Source organism: Pan troglodytes, chromosome 2 (genome assembly GCF_028858775.2).
Source record: "Pan troglodytes isolate AG18354 chromosome 2, NHGRI_mPanTro3-v2.0_pri, whole genome shotgun sequence".
Lineage (NCBI taxonomy): Eukaryota > Metazoa > Chordata > Mammalia > Primates > Hominidae > Pan > Pan troglodytes.
In genome coordinates, this window is record NC_086015.1 from 201509612 (window position 1) to 201529371 (window position 19760).

General features: G+C 39.0%; 1 long non-coding RNA gene across 1 annotated transcript; it reads right to left on the reverse strand.

The window, feature by feature from the left end:
- Positions 1-1233: 1233 nt before the first annotated feature.
- Positions 1234-6895, reverse strand: LOC129143566 (uncharacterized). Its single transcript, XR_008547197.1, has 3 exons — positions 6807-6895; positions 2944-3034; positions 1234-2140 (listed from the first exon to the last, which is right to left on the reverse strand). It is a non-coding gene; the product is annotated as an uncharacterized LOC129143566 (long non-coding RNA).
- Positions 6896-19760: the final 12865 nt, after the last annotated feature.

Below are 19760 nucleotides of genomic sequence, written 5' to 3' on the forward strand. Positions count from 1 at the left end.
GCCAAATTGTGGGCGCTAAGAACATAAAGTACGTTGATTTCTTTACCACAGCTAGCAGATATTTAAGAATGTTAGCACAGGTCTTTGAATAAATTTTGCTTCTAAGAGAAGTTACTATTTATTCCTAATTAAATGGGGAGGAAAATCTTTGAAGAGGAACCTTTATTTTTTACAATAGAGTTCAATATAAAAGCTGGGGAGGGGCCGGGCGCGGTGGCTCACGCCTGCAATCCCAGCACTTTGGGAGGCCGAGGCGGGCGGATCACGAGGTCAGGAGCTCGAGACCATCCTGGCTAACACAGTGAAACCCCGTCTCTACTAAAAACACAAAAAATTAGCCGGGCGCGGTGGCGGCGCCTGTAGTCCCAGCTACTCGGGAGGCTGAGGCAGGAGAATGGCGTGAACCCGGGAGGCGGAGCTTGCAGTGAGCCGAGATCGCGCCACCGCACTCCAGCCTGGGCGACAGAGCGAGACTCCGTCTCAAACAAAAAACAAACAAAAAAACAAAACCTGGGGAGGATTTTCCGCCTTATAGATACTAAGAAGAGACCTCCATATTGTCTCTTTGGGTCTTGGTAATGCTTATATAAGCTACCACCTTGTATAAGACATCGAACCACATACCTTGAGCCTGCTCTCTCAGTATTACTCTTCTAAGAGTGAAAAGAAGTAGTCCAGTATTGAACATTAGTTAAAATAAGGACCCAAATGTCTGTGTAATTAAGTTCTTAAACAACAGAGTAGAAATGGAAACAAACTTTAAATACCCTACTTAAGATGGATCTGTAAAATTCTTTGGAACTACCCAAGTTTCTGTGCTACTTCATGGATCTTTTGCCTACGATGAGACCTCTTCCTCGAGTGCTCTTTTATCCATTTCAACTCGTCCCTGAGACCCGTAATTTAGCTAAATCCCATTCATTGTTTGAGTAAAGTGAGTACAGATTTTGGGGACCTAAAGCATACGTAGGTTTGAGGGACTTACTTTAAGAAAAAGAATATAAAGTTACAAATAGAAAGGGTATGTTGGAAATGAATGTTGATTATGAATAAGAAAATAAATCACAACAAATAACTGCACACTTAAGATTCAGCCCACTTTCTTCCAAGATCTCTTTAGGTAATTTAATGAAAATACTTAAGAAGAAATGATACCTGTTTGCATCCTGGATTTTCCTCCCCAAATTTAACACCCGTTCCTCTCAGGGACCTGCCCAAGGGAGAAACCAAAAAACTGAAGTTTCTTTAAAAATTTTGTTTTAATTGACACATCGTACATATGGGGTACAATGAAATCTTATCCCCTGTGACAACGTGAATAAACTCGGATCACATCATGTTAAGTAAAATAAGCCAGACACAGGACAAATAATAATCGCACTCATGTGAAATCTAAAAAAAAAAAAAAAAGTTGGTGTCATAGAAGCAGAGTGGAACAGTGCGTAACTAGAGACTGTCGGGGCAGAATGAAGAGAGGTTGGTCAAGCGCTTCTTGAGCATTATGGCGAGTCTCAGGCTGTCCCTTCTTGTAAGAAATCTTCTCTGTTTGCTTTCAGTATTCCTCCCCTGAGCTTCTGTGGCATGTTATATCCTCCTCTATCTTAGCATTTACCACCTTGTATTTTAAGTGCCCTAATTAGAATAGGAGTCTTTAGGACAGGAAATTTGAATCCCTCCCCATTTTATCCCCAATTTTCAGCACAGTTCTTATCATATAATATGCACCAAATAAATATTTTCCAATAATAGCAAATAATTGCATAGTGCTTAGCATATACCGGGCTCTCTTCTAAGTATTTTACATCTCTTCACTAGAACAAAGCTAACTTTATTATCAATATTATACAGATGAGGAAACTAAGAATTAGAGAGCTTAAATAACTTGCCTAAGTCCAGAGAGTTAGTTCACACTGGAGCTGAAATTCAAACCCAGGCGGTGTGCTAATACAGTTCATGCTCTTGACCCCATGCAATACTACCTCTCAAAAGGAATGCTTTTCTTCACTCTTGCTTTAAGTGGCATTTCAACTCTATGCCTCAAGGCAGGTTTGCTACAATGGCCGACTCCTTAAGAATTGATAATCCAATTTGTGAATTTTTGAAGACTTGCAGCCTCTTCACCCCCCCTACAGCTTCTTGCCTGTAGGAAACACATGCTTGTTAGTACCTCCCCAGAGATGTTGTCAGGAGAGAAGACTATATTACTTCCATTGTCCTCTACGACCCCCAGTTATTCTTAATCCTACTGGGGTCTCTAGAAGCTAATCTTGCAGTAGCTTATCTGTATGTGTGGATTCCAAATAGGAAGTAACCCTTTATTATCTATACTTACCCTTTTCACCCCTTAAGGGTTGATCATCCGAACCAATCCTCTCCTTGGAAAGATATGTTAAGTACACAAATGGAAGCTCAAAATATGTCCTTTCGCAGTTGAAAGATTTTTAGTGGGAGAGTGACAGAATAAAAACTATATTTAAAGAGGATTAGGAGATGCATTGAAGAAGAGGAAGAGATGGGAGATGAGGAGATGAGTGAAGAGCAAATTGGTTTCGTGCTGCAACAGCTTCCAATGTGGACACTGACCCTGCAAACGTGACAACCATTTCTAACACTTTACTTTAAAATAATTATTTCCTGAAACTGATTTTGGTATAATTTCCCAAGTCTAGTGATTCTCATAACAGTTTACTTTGAGAACCTTGTGTATCAGTCCATTCTCACACTACTATAAAGAACTGCCCAAGACTGGGTAATTTATAAAGGAAAGAGGTTTAACTGACTCACAGTTCCGCAGGGCTGGGGAAGCCTCAGGAAACTTACAGTCATAGTAGAAGGGGAAACAAATGCATCCTTCTTCAAATGGCATCAGGAAGGAGAAGTAGTGCTGAGCAAAGGGGGAAAAGCCCCTTATAAAAACAATCAAATTTGTGAGAACTCACTCACCATCATGAGAAAAGCAGCATGTGGGTAACTGTCCTCATGATTCAGTCACCTCCGACCAGCTCCCTCCCATGACACATGCGGATTATGGGAACTACAATTCAAGATGAGATTTGGGTGAGGACACAGCCAAACCATATCACTTTGTGAGGAGAATATTTAGTTTTGAAGGTAAAGTTGGCATAGGCAAAAGGTTAATTAAAGTAATAATTTATACTTATATTTCGTAGCCAGCAAGCAAAGCTGACTAAAATTTCCTTATATCAAGGTTTATTTCTATTATGTAGAATTTTCTGTTTGTAAGAGGAAGAAATATTAAGCTCTGGGGAAATTTCTCTTGAAATTACAGGCATCTAAAGAGGGAAGGCTTCTCTAGCCAAGAGATAGCTTTTGCGATTTTGTAATCCAGACTGTGTATGTTTTATGCAACATTAATCTGCCTCATTTTGCTCAGATGAGAGGTTTTATATGTCATTCCCAGGAAAAAAATTGGTGACCATAACTGCATAATGAAGTTGACTTCCTAGTAGCTTATCAGGACTGGGTTCCTGAAATTTTTCAAACCATTCATGAAGCCTGGCAGAAATGAGCAGAATTATTTCACAGTAAAGTTTCATTCATTTGGAAGGCACTCATTTGAAGTTTATGATGATGGGGAATGGCTGGAGTGACCTTTAACAGGCACTTCCCACTCAACAGAGTTTTATAAAAACTATTGAGGAAAGCAAACTCTTTTCAAGCATTTGTTATCACTTTAGAGGCACCATTTCAAAAGCTGATGAATTAATTAAAATAATTTTTACCTCCTTATTTAAGAAAGTCTCCTAAAATTTCTATCTTATTAATGCTACTAGCTTAGTTTGAGTTCATTTACATCTTAAAATACTACTTTTAAAATTTTGATCTAATTCTTGTCATTCCAGTCACTATCACTTCTTTGTTTGATGCTATTTATTTTGTATTGACTTAATAGAATAGATATTTTTGTCCATCTAAAAATGTTATTTGGCAAATATTCAATGAAATTATTATGCATTGGATACTTTTCTAACAATGTGGCCGTTTTGGAGACTTTAGGGATGGGTTTTCGTGCAATATAGTTTTTTAGTGCTCAAGTCAGGCTGTCTTTTGATAATTACCAGTTTCCTTGTCCTTGTGTCCATTTTCATTGTACGAACTGCTTTTTGTTGAGTGTGGGTTCCCTTTTTGCAGCATGGCCCAGCATTTGGTAGAAGCTAATTTTTCTTAAAAAACAAATTAATGAGTGATTCAACAAATGAGTGACTCAGGCTTTTATTTGTTGTGCACTAAATCTGAAGTCAATAATTTTAGAGACCACAGAATTATTTGGCAAAGAAGATCCTGGCATGGTATTCCATCTACATGGAAAGGAGCTACAAGGATCCAAGAGAGCAGGGAAGTGGAAGATTGCAAGAAGACAACAGACAGGCACCAAAGTGCTTCATAGGCACAGAGGGTCCAGAGAGTCAGCAAGAATGACCCCTCAGTGAAAGTCCAACTATGGGGCCAGAAATGTTAGCTCTATCCCCAAATCAGTGAGAGGCAAATAGGGGAATATCTCCATGTTTGAAAAACTATATATTTGTTTATTCACTTTTCACACAGTTGTTAATCTCAACTATTTATAGTGTACTACTACTATTTACCAGATAGTATATTAGCTGCTGTCTAGGACATATGGTTATGTCTGGCATCTGATGGTTGCTCAATATCTGTTTATTAGACGGAATTGGCTGAAGAGAAGTGACATAAAGTGAGTAAGGCTGAAGTAAATCTGGAACAAAGGGAAGAAAAGCTTAGGCAAGTTGCCCATGAAGTCATGAAGCAGCCATGAGTCTCTCCACAACTTTCTCTGCACCTTATCAGCGACACTGAACCTCACTCAGAATGTTTTGCAATCAACATGCTATCCAAATTTATTGTTATATCTTCTTATATAATTTATCATTGGCCTTTCTGTTCTTAAAGTAGAAGAGTGAATTTGAGTTAGAGAAAATTTCCTGGCTCTTGAAGAACTGCAGTCAATGTGTCACAAGCCCACAGTCCCATGTGGACTCAGTAATACCTACAGTAGAAGTAGCTATGACTGGATAAACACAAAATCATATATTCACTAGTTGGTCATCACTCCTGTTTTGATCAGCTAATCTGTGTAAACATGGAGATGAAACATTAAGAGTAGGCAATCCAAAGAGCAGTGAAAGAAACAGGTACTTTTTTTGTATTAAAAATGTTTTTATTTTCTCATTGAGTACTACACTGAGCTGCTGAGTCTTATGGTGAAATTATTTGAAGCCTAAAGATCTTCTTCCAGTTTTTCTGTATACAACCAAAGGCTTATGACCATATTAAGTATGGGGAAGAGAATTGTCCTTGTGTATCTACAGTTCCTAAGACTATTTTGCATACAATAAACTGATCAAAATCAGCTAATTGAACTGAGTTTGGAAAATGCATGTGAATTCAGTTGGCAGACAGAAATCACGCTGTCAGATCAGCTATAGCATATAAGAGGGGAATGAGAAGACAATGAAATCAAGGATGGATTAATCTCTAAAGGGAGAGAATATGCACTAACAAATCCTGAAGTGGAATTGGAAGAACAGAGATAATAGCCATGGATCAAGAAGAACAAAACAAGCTGATAATTGAGGAGTCCTGTTGATCGATTCACATTTTAGACCCTAATTTTGACACTGTCAACTGATAAACATAGTCTTCCAGCATTTCTTTCAGAGGAATAGCTCATATGTCTATTAAATATGACTTAAAAATGACCTTAATGTCTATGCTTCTTTGTAGTAATAATAATAATTTGAAAATCTTGGCATTTCTAGAAACTTCTGTAGGTTGAGTCATATCTCATCCCCCAAAATCTTGTCTTTCATGATGCCAACAAATACTTGACATTATGTAGGTAAGTCAAATGTTGCAAGAAATGTTTATGTAGTCTCTATACATTTAAAGCCAATAGCTTTACTCCCTTTCTTTTGAAGCATAAACTTTACATTTTGGATGATGTGGTGGTGAGGTGTTCTGGTTCTTATGCAGCAAATCGACGACATTAACATGTTTCAACTATACATTATCTGAGAAACTATCAGCTTTTAAAATTTTTTATTCATAAAATATCAAGGACTAACAATAGAAATTTATGGCAAGCCTACTATATAACAGTAAGAAGGAATACATTAAAAAAGAAACCAAAGCCACTCCTGTTAAAAAAATAGATTAAAAAAGCAGTATATAATTTGTTTCCTAATTGTACAGTGTGGACTAAAATTTTGTAGATGTCCAGAAGACATCATGAGTAAATATTAATAGTTGTAAAGGCCAGGAGATTAAACTTGACATGTGGTTGGCTCCGGATGTGACCTTGGGACTCCCTGGCTAGAAAGTCACTGCTTTTTTCCAAATACTCCAAAACTAGAAAAAGCTAGCTTGGAAAATTTGCTGAGCCAGGAAAAAAAAGAAGAAAAACTGATGATGCACTAAACTCTAAGAAGATCAGAGAGCACATTCTCAAGACAAACCTCAAAGGTGAGCAATCGTCTGTTTCCAAGAAAACAGGACTTGCAAAGTATACTCCGGCATTTTTGCCAAAGAATATCGAGTTTAAATAAAGGCAGGCATAAAATGAGCTTTAAAAGATTCACTGAAAATATATTCTTAAAAAAAAATCTGCCGTGGCTAATGAAATGGTCACATTAATAAAAAGATCATTTCAAAGTCTATTTTACACTTTTCTTCTCCAAAGAAACTCAAAGTCATTTATGATATTACCCGAGAGCCCAAACTGTCAAATACTAGAGAAAGTAAAGGTATGAAGTGATGAAAATAAATACCTGAATCATAGTTCTCACACCCTGACGAATCACCTATGCTCTTCAAGTGCTCTTAATCTTGACTAAGCTTTTATGCAGAGTAAGTGAAAAGTAAGGGGAGGTTGGTGTGTTTAAAATGGGTTCTTACACAATACACAAACAGACGTGTTATGGGGGAAGAGGGAAAGGCAAAAGGAGCAGCAGCCCCGGCACTAGAGTTGAAAGTTCAAAGCTTTCCCTTGTTAAACTCAGAGAGGGTACAAGGAGCACACTGCCTTCTCCTGGCTCAGAGAAAGGCGCTCAACTGTGAATACGGTTGTAAAGACAATGTATCTAGCTCTTTATCTTTATGCACACACACACACACATATACAAACAGGCACATGTATACACATATGCACCTACACACACACAATTTGCAATCTCCCTACTTGCCTACCAAAATCTCGAATACACATGCAGACACACACACATGCACATTAGGGACACACACATGCATGCACACACACCAGCACACTCTTGCACATGCCTGTGCACACACATCACACATGAACACACCACAGTGTATATCTCACACCCACACACAAACATGTATGTACACAAGTGCACATCACACAATGTATGCCAATGCGTGTGCCATACTTGTATATGTACTTCCTGCAGACACACATGCACAGACTCTCATACACCCAACCCTCACACACTTATGTAGTGCACATAGGAAAACACACAACAAAACACAGAGATGCACACACATTGGGTAAGTATTCACTCACATATCACAAGGCAGACATGCAGACACTCATATACAGCCATGCACACATGCACACAGGCACACATACAGATACACTTGCAGACACAGGTGCACATATAATAATCAAAGACTACAGATTAAATACGTCTCTACTAAAATGTTGGGAATTTTAAGTTATAAAGAAGGGAAATGAAAAAAGAAATCAGAAATCGATACCCGTGTTATTGGATAGAGTAAACATATCTTCAAGTCCCTGAGACCTTCCGTTGCAGAATGGAGATTGCCATTTTAATTAATTCAAGAGAAGCCCAGCGTTAATGCCAAAGCAAGTTATAGTAGGTGTGTCTTACTCTAAAATGTCGGGCAGCACTGCTTAATCCTCTAAATACACAATTCAGTTCCCAGCTGAGTTGAGCAATTTAATCAAGGTCACTGAGAACGGTAAACAGCCGGAGCTTGACTAACATTTGAACATGAACCACAGGACCACTCCCCTAACTTCATTTCAATATTTCATTTCATAAACAAGATAGGGAAATGAATTTAAAATATAGATTTCTCCATTTAAAATTCTATTTAATTCATCATCATAGATTAGAAGTTTGACAGTGACGAGGTGCTTATAATTTATGTATGAATCTGTTGCATTTTAAGCGCATTCGTACACATATGGAAGATGGAGATATGTGCATGTAATTGGTGTTCTCTGCATTGAAGACGTCCAGCTAGCAGCCAATATACTTTGCGGATGCCAAATCATGCTATTTTAAATATGATTAACAACAACAAATTAGAAAGAAAAACATCTCCAAAGCTGCATCTTACATACATTTAAATAATTATTTTTGTGTGTGGAAAGACCAATATTCTGCAGGTGTGCAGATATAAAGCATAATTCTTTACCACCCTCTTGTGGTGATTTTAAAGAACAACTTTCTGATCATTGAATCTCCACATTTCTAGAGTAATATTGAGCCTCTACACTTCTTTTAAGGTGAATCATAAGAAATTACAGATATTTGACAATTTTTGACCTACAGAATGGTGATTTCATATGATATTGCTGCAATTAATCATTGTCCATGTGCTCCGAAGCCAAGGAGAATTCATGTACCGTTTACTTGGATTTTTAAAAATTATCCTTTCATAAGAATTCCCTGTCTAGCTTTAAGAGTAAACAGAATTTCATCTTACCCTTCTTATCCACAGTTTTCTTGCTAGTTATCAACATGACCTAACTCGTTAGAGTTGGTTCCATCCCTATGCTGTACACATGATGCCTTCTTTCCTAACTCTGCTCCTCACTTCACTGGGGTCCCTTCCTGCCTCATCCAATAGCTATGCAGTCTTTATTACCCAGATAGATGTAACTTTCTTGGATATATCCAGTGCACTTAGATCTGTGCCTTCTCTCTATTCCAATGGCTATAACCTGAATCTAATCAATTAATTGTCCTATACTGTCTTATTTACCAGCAGTCTTGTTTTTATCTCCTCACTTACATATTAATATATCAACTTCCCAACCATATGCTGTGAGAGGAATTTCTCTCTCTGTCTCTCTCTCTCTTTCTCTCTGTCTCTAGTGCAGGCAGAATAATGGTCTCCCAAAGATGTCCATAGCTAATCCCCAGAAACAGTGAATATGTTAGGTTGTATAGCAAAGGACAGTTAAATGTGCTACCCAGCTGACATTAAAATAGGAAGATTATCCTGGACTTTCAAGGTGGACCTAATGTCATCTCCTCAAAAGTGCAGGAGGAGACAGAAGCAAGAGAATTGGAAAGACGGCAGCCTCAAAAGTATTCAGCCAAACCTTGTTGGTTTTGATGATGGAGGAAGGGAGCCATGAGCCAAGGAATGTGGATGACCTCTAAAAGCTAGAAAAAGCCACAGAATGGTTTCTTCCTTACAGCTTCCAGAAGGACTGCAGCCCTACGGATACTTTCTTTTTAGCCTAGTGATCTGTTTTGGACTCTGACCTCCAGAACTATAACATAAAATATGTATTACTTGACACTAAATTTGTGGTAATTTGTTGCAGCAGCAATAGAAAAAGCTCCATCTATTCATGGCTTTAGACAGGCTTTGGTAGGAGAGGTCTTGAAGTAGAGGGAAGAAGCATAGAGAGGAGACAACACAAAACCTAAGAGTCTCTGTCTTACACAGGCTGCCATTATCTTTAGAGTTAGAAAGACATGGCTTCTACTGACCCCACTACTCATTAAACTCTTGAACATGTGGCTCAGCCTCTCTAAGACTCAGCTCCTTCCCTCACAATGAAAGAAAGGAGGATTTATAAGGTATCATCCAACATAGGCTTATTAGGATTTTAGATATATAAACTTCTAACTGCTAAGCTTTACAGGCATCATTTAGCAAAATTTCTCTTTCTCTATCTAAACATATCCATTTTGTAGGAAATTCTCAAGCCTCAGAATAGATTACAAATGGAGTATGTAAGGGAGGAAAAATCTTTTCCCTTTACCCATCTGCAATGGAGTGAATGTTTGTGTTCCCCAAAAATTCCTGTTGAAACTCAAATCCCAATGTAATGGTGTTTAGAAGTGTCACCTTTGGGAAGTAATTAGGTCATGAGAGTAGAACTGTCATAAATGGGACTAGTGCCCTTAGAAGAGGAGGCTGGAGAGCTAGCTTGCCCTTTTTACATTATGTGAGGATACAAGGAGATGTCAACTGTGCAAACTGGAAGAGGACTCTTACCAGATCCTAACTATGCTGGCACTCTGATCTAAGACTTTCAGCCTCCAGAATTGCGAGAAATAAATATTGGGTCTATGGTAATTTGTTATAAAAGCCCGAATAGAATAAGACACTATCTTATGTTCATTGTAAACTAAACTCACAAAAGATAGATTAATATGAGAAAAACAAAGAGTTTATTAATGTGTGCAGTGCACATCACTTGGGAGAAACCTCAGTGACAAGTGACTCAAAGGGGTGATTAAACTTGAGCATACCAGACTGGGCAGCATAGCAAGACCACATCTCTACAAAAAGTACAAAATTAGCTAGGTGTGGTGGAGTGCACCTGTAGTCCTAGCTACTTGGGAGGCTAAGGCTAGAGGATCCCTTGGGCCAGGAGTTGGAGGCTGCAGTAAACTATGATCACATCACTGCATTGCAGCCTGGGTGACAGAGCAAGATCTTATCTCAGGAAAAATAAAAAATAAAAAAAAAGAAAAAGAACTTGTGCATATATAATACCTTAGCAAATAATAATAAATTTGTAGAAAAGTGGCAAGACATAAGACAAAAGACTGTTAGCCTTCCAAGGGCTATAACTTGTGGTGGGCTATATATAGGGGCTGAAAGTAATAGAAGATAAAATTTCTTTTAGTAAAGTTATGTAGGTTCCTCTGGTGCCATCTCTGGGCTGATAAGAGTCTAGCATTGTCTCAGGTGATTAAGAATTGTTCTAGTCTTCTGGTAGAGAAAGGAAGGACAGAGAGTGTGTCCTGTGTCTGTTTTTCCCTCAATTGCCTTTAGCTCAAAACAATTCTTATGCCGGAGTAGTATATTTCAGGGTGGTATACTCTGAACCCCTCAAGTACCTCAACCTAGATTATTAGCTCAGAGAAGATATCACAGTTATGCAAAAGCCCACTGATGTTGGGAACATGTAAACTTTGCATGTATTAACAGGAGCAGCAGTGTACCTTTAGTTCATTAATCAACTCTGTCCCTGTTAGCTTCAACTAGCATTTTTGCTCGAGGAGCACAGATTTTCTGCAAGGCTGTGATTGCCGGAAGAAGTCATTTCATTCTTCGAAGAACTTGGTGGAATTGAAAAGACTAGAGACTGGCTTTAGGGCTTGCCATCCTCCCATCCAGGATACTCTTAACACATACTGGAATACTGCCATATCTTCTAAACATCAAAAAAGAAAAGAAAAAAGTTAAAAAAAAAAGCCTTAGGAGTCTCGTTCAGCTCTGACACGTAAAGAACTTAGACGTCATACTTGGCCTATGACAAGAAACAGTTGAACCAACTGAAAATCAATAACTTTTCTTGGACTCATCGGGTGCATCCAGAGAGACAAACCTGAGATCTACTTACCTGGCAGAGAACAAGCTGGTGCCATACACTGATAGGAACATTCATTTGGTAATTGTAATGAATTGCTGTGGGCTGTGCATGAATTACTGTGAGAGTGAGAAACTATTAGGAGCTGGATATTTAGGGGTAGGGGTCTCCCACACTTTAAAGGGCTTTATATTTAGGAACCCCACCAGGTTCTCACAGTAAACATCTGAGCAGATGTTTCTTCATGGCTCTGGCAGGTGGAAGGGAAGAGTAATCATTGTGAAATAGCTCAGTCTTCTCCTTAACAAAGGCTGACTCCAAAAGAAAGACTGTGCTAAGAGTTTATCACAGTAGAGGCATTCCTCCCACGGAAGCTGCCTTTAGCCTCCTGGTCTCACCTAAGAAGGGAAAACAAATCAACAGCAATCAAGGTTTCAAGGAAATACACTGAGGATGCTGCAGCCAGGGAAGGGAACAGGGAGAGATGGGGGATAAAAGCTAGATCATGAAGGTCATAGCCCCAGGATGTAGACACTGAGATGTAAGTGGGGCATGGTGGTGGAAGTGCTTGTAACCCTAGCCTCCTGGGAGACCCAGAAGTTCTATCACATCACTGCACTCCAGCCTGGGTGACAGAGCAAGACCCTATCTCTGACACAGGAGCTAAAAAGAAATTATTTAGGCAGATAGTGAAGGTAACAGAGTCCTCGGCAAGGTTTTCCTTTTAATAAAAAGCAGCCCCCAAGTAAATTCTTTTTTAAGAAAAAGCAGCCTGCAAAATCAAGCTGCAAGCATAGATAAGCAAGTGGAAGCTTGCACAGATGAATGCCAGCAGCTGTGCCAATAGAAAAAGGACACCTGGAAATCAGCTACGTTCAACATAGGGGTCCCTTTTCTTTGTCACCACATGTGCAGTAAAGAAATGGGCAGCATGGCCCAGGCCAGGTAGAAAACTTCATTTACATAATAAAAGATCAGGGTGGGATGACCAGCCTCTTTGCATGCTATGTAAATGACACATCTAGTCCAACCAATCCTCTGTGCCCTATGTAAATCAGACAGTGCCTCCTCAAGCTCATCTGTAAAAGCAGCTGCATCTTGTTGCAAGGCTAGAAACCCATTCCAGTCCCCTTCCTCTGCACGAGGAAGCTTTCTTCTTTCTTTTGTCTATTAAACTTCCGTTCTTTTTTTTGTTTTTTTTGACGGAGTGTTGCTGAGTACAAACAGGGTTTCACTATCTTGGCCAGGCTGGTCTTGAACTCCTGACCTCGTTATCCAACCGCCTCGGCTTCCCAAAGTGCTGGGATTACAGGCGTGAGCCACAGCATCCAGCTTAAACTTCCGTTCTTAGGCGCACTCTTTATGTTTCTGCACCCTCGATTTCCTTGGCATGAGACAGTGAACCTCCAGTATTTCCCCAGACAACAACACAGCTTCATCTCAAAAAAACAAACAAACAAACAAAAAAACACACACTAAGATTTAATTGGAGGATTTTAATCATGCAATATCTCTCCTACATCTTAACACCATACCATCAGGCTTCAACACAATGGCAGTGGATTACAACTGAAAAAGCTCTCTATTTGAAAAGAAGTACATACTTAGGGAAGCATAAAGTCAAGAGGGGAGACCAAAGGAAAAAATAAGATCATCAGCTGAATTTGAAGCCTCTGGCACCTACAGCTACAGCAAATATTAAACACAATCCTACCCCTAGAGAGATTAAAATAAATGTTCACAATGAAGACTTATTTATCTCAGTTCCTGTTACCTGATGCATGTGTAGATTTCTATAAAGTATTACAAGGCATGATAAAGGACGAGGAGAAACACAATCTGAAGAGACAAAGCTGCCATCAAAACAACACTTAGATATGATTCAGATGTTGGAATTATCTTTTTAAAATAAGTATGATTAACATTTTAAGGTCCCTAATGGAAATAGTAATGGGTAATGTCAGCAGAGAGATAGAAACTCTAAGAAACAAAAGAAAATGCTGGAAATAAAAAATCCTATACATGGATATGAAAAATGCCTTTGATGGGCTTATGGGTAGATTTGACACAGCCAAGGAAAGTTCAATAGAAACTTCCCAAAGAGAAATATTGAAATACAAAGGAAAAATAGGTGCCTTTGTGCAGTGCAGTGGCTGACGCCTGTAATCCCAACACTTTGAAGGCCGAGGTGGGCAGATCACTTGAGATCAGGAGTTCAAGACCAGCCTGGCCAACATGGTGAAACTCTGTTCCTACTAAAAATACAAACATTGGCCAGGCACAGTGGCTCACGCCTGTAATCTCAACACTTTGGGAGGCTGAGGCAGGCAGATCACCTGAGGTCAGGAGTTTGAGACCAGCCCGGCCAACATGGTGAAACCCTGTCTCTACTAAAAATACAAAACTTAGCCAGGTGTGGTGGTGGGCACCTGTAATCCCAGCTACTTGGGAAGCTGAGGCAGGGAGAATCACTTCAACCCCGGGGGTTTCAGTGAACTGAGATCACACCATTGGACTCCAGCCTGGGTGACAGAGAGCAACTCTGTCCCAGAAAAAAAAAAAAAAATTAGACGGGTGCGGTGGCATTCACCTGTAATCCCAGGTACTTGGGAGGCTGAGGCAGCAGAATGGCTTGCACCCATGAGGCGAAGGTTGCAGTGAGTCGAGATGCATCACTGCACTCCAGCCTGGGCGAGAGAATGAGACTCTGTCTCAAAAAATATATGTAAAGTAAAAATAAATAAATAAACCAAGAACATCTAAAATTATGGAGCAATTTCAACGTATAACTTATGCAGAAATACTTAGAAGGGAGAACAGAACAGTAGAAATATTTTAAGCAAGAAACAAAAAGCCATAAAGTTTAGAATTCTGCATATATCACCAAGTAAAGCATTTACCAAGTTATTTCCAAATTAACAGGTGACAGCATGGGCACCTGTATTGGTGTAGAAAAGCCTGTATTTCTGTGACTGATGAGTTCATTGTAGCAGAAGGTAAAAGAAAAGGAGGCTAGTAAGAGAATGGTAAGCAGATGTGATTGTGAAGGCTCATTAATACCACTATATCAATCCAAAATCTGTGATATAACTTTGCCTTAGAAAGACATAGTAATAATGGGTTTTAGAGTCAGATGAGATTGGAAAGCTATAGTCCATTAGTCCTTACTGCAAAATTCTAGGAAAGGGATAGTGAGAACCATGGCTGGGCAAAAGCTAAAGACTATTACCAGAGGTAGCATATGAAATAAACCCTGTAACCAAGTAAAAAAAAGTAGTTAAAAAAACAGATTAATAAAAAGTAATCAAGTAAGAGATTCAAGTTGGGAAATCCCACTGACCAGCACCAATATGAAACTATTGTCCAACAAAGGAGTTGACATTTCTAATTTAGAGTTTTCAGAATTGCAAGCAGCAATAAGTAAGTCATAAAGAACTTTCTCTGGAAAGCCCCTATAATTTATAAATGCATAAGGAAGTGAATACTTAACCACTTATATGACCTTGAAAATCATGGGGAAGGCTGTCCATGTAGATAGCAGTGGATAATGCCGATAAGGCTGTTTTTAAAATTTCTGAGAGACCGCCATTAAAGCTTCATATCCTACAAATGCAGATGCTATGGGCATCTGATTTTGGCCTCACTGACTTCAACACTCTATCAGTTTTCTTTATGGATGAATTAGTTGAATAGCTGTGTGATTTATCCTGATTGATCATCATCATGGCACATTTGCAGAGGGAATAGTCAATGAAATGCATTTTTAGCAATAGCTATTCTGGCTTCCATCAATATACATGTGGTGTCAAGCCTTGACAGTTATATCTTGCATATTTTAAGGCACCATTTCTCTTAAGTATAGTATCTAAGAGTTTACTTGAGCAAAAATTCTAATACTTGCATCACATGGATGATGTGATATGAAAGCAAGATGATTACATGGCTAAATGGCCTTTCACTGCTTCTGCTATAATGAATTGTCAACAGCACTGGCAAAGAGTTTACAAATTGATGACCACATAGGGGTAGATCCAACTCCCAGATGTGTTTGCTTAGATCATTCAATAGTTTATGACTTTTAAAATAAACCAACAAAATATTATTTTGGAAAAAAAAAGATTTCACATGAACTACCCCCCACCTCCATGTACGCGCACACACACACACACACACACACACACACACACATACACACACTTTATTTTCTTTAAAGATTAGAGAGCTTGACAATACTGTTCATGCAATTCTGTGTCAACAATGGCCTAACTGCAGTCTCCGTTACTTCTCAAATGCATGCATTTATATTTAACCTCATGGTTTCCTTTATTTAGATTACTTGCTTAGCCCATTATTATTAGTTAACCAAGGCTGCCATAACAAAATGCCACAGACTGGTATTCTCTCATAGTCCTGGAGGCTGGAAGTCCAAGATCTAGGTGTCAGCAGGCTGGTTTCTCCTGAGGCCTCTCCTTGGTTTGCTGCCTTCAAGCTGTGCCCTTGTATGGTCTTTTCTCTGTGCATGTGCCTTCCTGGTGTCTCTTCTTCTTATAAGGACGCCAGTCCTATTGGATTAGGGTCCCACTCTTAAGACCTCATTTAATCTTAATTACCTCTTTAATGGTCCTATCTCCAAATACAGTCATATTGGGGTTAAACTTTCAACATAATAAACATTCGTGGGTCACAATTCAGTCCATTCCATCCCTGTAAACATTTAGGTTTATGAATGCTTACATCAATTTGTAATTTTTTATGTTGGGAGGAGCCATCGAGCAGGACTCAACATAGGAGAGGCAGAAGGGGACTTGGATGTCATTAGCTTGTCTTCCTAACTGAAATAGCTCCTACATCATTGCTGCTGTCCAATCAACTTTTGCTTCAGCCTTTCTGAGATAGCTAAATGGTCTGGCTAATCACTGCCAACCAAGTCGTTTTCCATCAAATCACATTGTTTTGATTGATCAGCTAGCATTTGTGGAAAGATTTTGCTTGACTTATCATTCATTGCATCATGTAAAGTCTTGCTTATATAAATCCCTGGGAAGAGTTCCTTCCTGATAATGTTGATGGTAGTTGCCCTGCTGTTCTTTTGAGCAACTGGTCTCTTAAAAAAAAAAAAATCATTGGGACAATGTGTTTTGCATAAAAGCCCATATTTCCTATTTGGCTGGTCACCGTAAAGCAGAGATGTCTACTCTTTTGGCTTCCCTGGGCCACACTGGATAGAGAATTGTCTTGGGCCACACATAAAATACACTAACACTAGTGATAGCTGATGAGCTTTAAAAAAATGACCTAAAAATCTCATAATGTTTTAGGAATGTTTACAAATTTATGTTGGGCCACATTCAAAGCCGTGGGCTACAGGTTGGGCAAGCTTGCCGTAAAGCTTACAAACATAGGGGGAGGCTATGCCACTTAGAAACCGAGAAGGGCCTGCAGGCTGGCATAATGCCTCACAATTGTAATCCCAGCACTTTGGGAGGCTGAGGCGGAAGGATCGCTGGAGCCCAGCAGTTTGAGACTAGCCTGGGCAATATGGTGAAATCTCCTCTTTACAAAAAATAAACAAGATTAGCAGCGTGTGGTGGCACGTGCCTGTGGTTCCAGCTACTTCGGATGCTGAGGTGGGAGGATCACGTAAGTCCAAGAGGTTGAGGCTGCAGTTAGCCGGGATCATGCCACTGCACTCTAGCATCGACAACAGGATGAGACTCTGCCCCACCGTCCCCACTCCTGAAAAAAAAGTGCCTGGAGTCAGAAAGTGTAAACTCAAAATCTTCCCCTGCACTCACTAAGTGTTTAGTTTTGGGCAAGTTACTTATTCTCTTAGAACCCTGGTTTCCTCACCCGTAAATTGAAAAACACATTAATGGTAAATGTTCTTTGTCCAGTTCTTGGCAAAGTTTTATGTGTTCAGGAATCACCCGGGGCCTTGTTAAAATGTAGATGAATCAACAGATTTGGGATGAGGCCAGAGTCTCTGCATTTCTCACAAATCCCAGGTGACGCTGATGCTGTTGTTCTGTGGACTGCACTTTGAGTGGCAGGGTCTTTGAGGATTAAATGAGATACAGGTGGAAAGCAGCTAGAACCCTGCCTCTCACATTGTAAGAATCCAACATACCTTTCCTCCAAGGGTTAGTGTTATTCAGATGAAGCTTGTAGGTCAGTATAATCTGCCTTGTAGGAGGATTCATTGTAATATGATTGTGGTAGTCCTTTGTGCATATCCTTGCACCCCCTTGAATTCATGCAGTTGCATCATACTTTATGTATTTTAGAAACCACCTGAAATCCTTTTTCATAAAAGAAGATTATATAAATTAAATACATTGATAAATAGACAATGAGAATGCACTTTTAAAAATGAATTTAAAATAATGTGATTCCAAAAAACTAAATCAGAGTACCCATTGTAATCACCACCACTCCCTAATCAGTAAGACACTTCCACAGACTGCACCCTGGTGCACCTTATCATGCCTACTTTTCCATGACCCCCGAACTTGCACACCATAATCCAGTTTTTCCTAACTTCTTTCAGGTGTTTCAAAAGTATTATATATGCGAGTGTCCTGGTCTTTGTTTTTGCTATTTTGTCTGATATTCTTTATCCTTCCCTCTGCTTCAGATCTCAGCTTAGATGCCACTTCCTTCAGGAAGTTGCCTGATCACCCTCTTAGATCTGAGTTTCCTGCCCCTTCAGGGGCTCTCATAGGACCTTTGTGTACTCTTATCTCTCTGCATTTCAAAATGTATCGTAGCTGCTTATTTACTAATTGGTCCCTGTCACCTTCCATCCCCCCAATCTTTAAACTTCAGGAAGTCAAGAGCACTATGCTTATGTCCTGTTATATTCTTAGTACTTAGAGCAGTGCCTAATTGTTATTACAGTAAGCACCATAATGAAGAATCAAAAAATATATGCTCCATTAATGATGAATGGATGAGTGGATAGATGGACGGATGAATAGATATAAAACCAGATATCTCCATTGTTTGAGGATTTCATACAACATTTATTAGCAACAACTTGAATTAATTTTATTCAGCCTGAAATCCCTGAACATAACAATCATCTCAAAATCCATACACTTACTGGCAGTACCAGTCAACTTATCTTCTTTGCCCAGCTGTAAAGATGTTTAGGAATAATGGAATTTCTTTCTGGATTTTAGCATGTGGCAAACATCTCTCCCTGAGACCTGCTATGAAGGGGTTTCAGGCTGAATTTTATTTAACTTTCTCTGTGTCTAAGATAGTGTCTTCATCAGAGCTAGCAATCTAACACATGTAACAACTGTGCACAGAAAGAAACAGGCAAATACTGAGGAGTAGATTTTCATGAACTCACCATCCCTATAAGAAAAAAAAACCTTCAAATTGTATTCGGGATAGATCATACCTCAATCTCATCATTTTCCTCATTCAAAAGAGAGATAGCTCATGATCATGAGTAAGATAAAAATAATGAAATTGTTTTCAGCTTCTATAACATGATTGTATAATTCTCTGCTCAATTTAAAAAAATTCTTCCATTTTGGATCGGACAAACTGAGTGGTTATCAGAAATGATGTTATATTTTCAGAGAAGAATGATAGCCCCGAGCTTAATCAACCCTCTGAAAACATAATGTACATTCACAGAAATATTTTAAATATATATCCTGAGGTTTTTATCTTGATTGGAAATATAGCATACTCGATTATATAGGACAGAAACCGTTCAGCATGTGCCTTGAGGGCCATTAAGTTCCCCAGGACTTGAGATAATGAAGATAAACAATTTAACCTTTGCTAGACTTGGGACCCTGGTTACCACAATGTCTCATTAGGAAGAGGCACACCAGGAAAAGCACAGAAAAATGCATTACCAAGCACCATGCCTCTAAGTGGTGCCCCACATCCACTACTTTTACACTCTAATTTTGTTTTCTCATCTCATTCTAGCTATTTTCTATGCCCAGACCACAGTTCTTTTGTGAAAGATTTTTGTCATTAAATTCTCAAGCTTACGTTTTGAGAGTTAAAAATCACCTACATGTTGACCCAATAGCTTGCAATGTATTTTATAAATTGAAATCCTTTAGGGACAAACTTTGGGATGCTCCCTAGCATTTAGAAAAGTTTCTGACATTTGATTTCCAATTATTGAGAACTCAATTTGCAA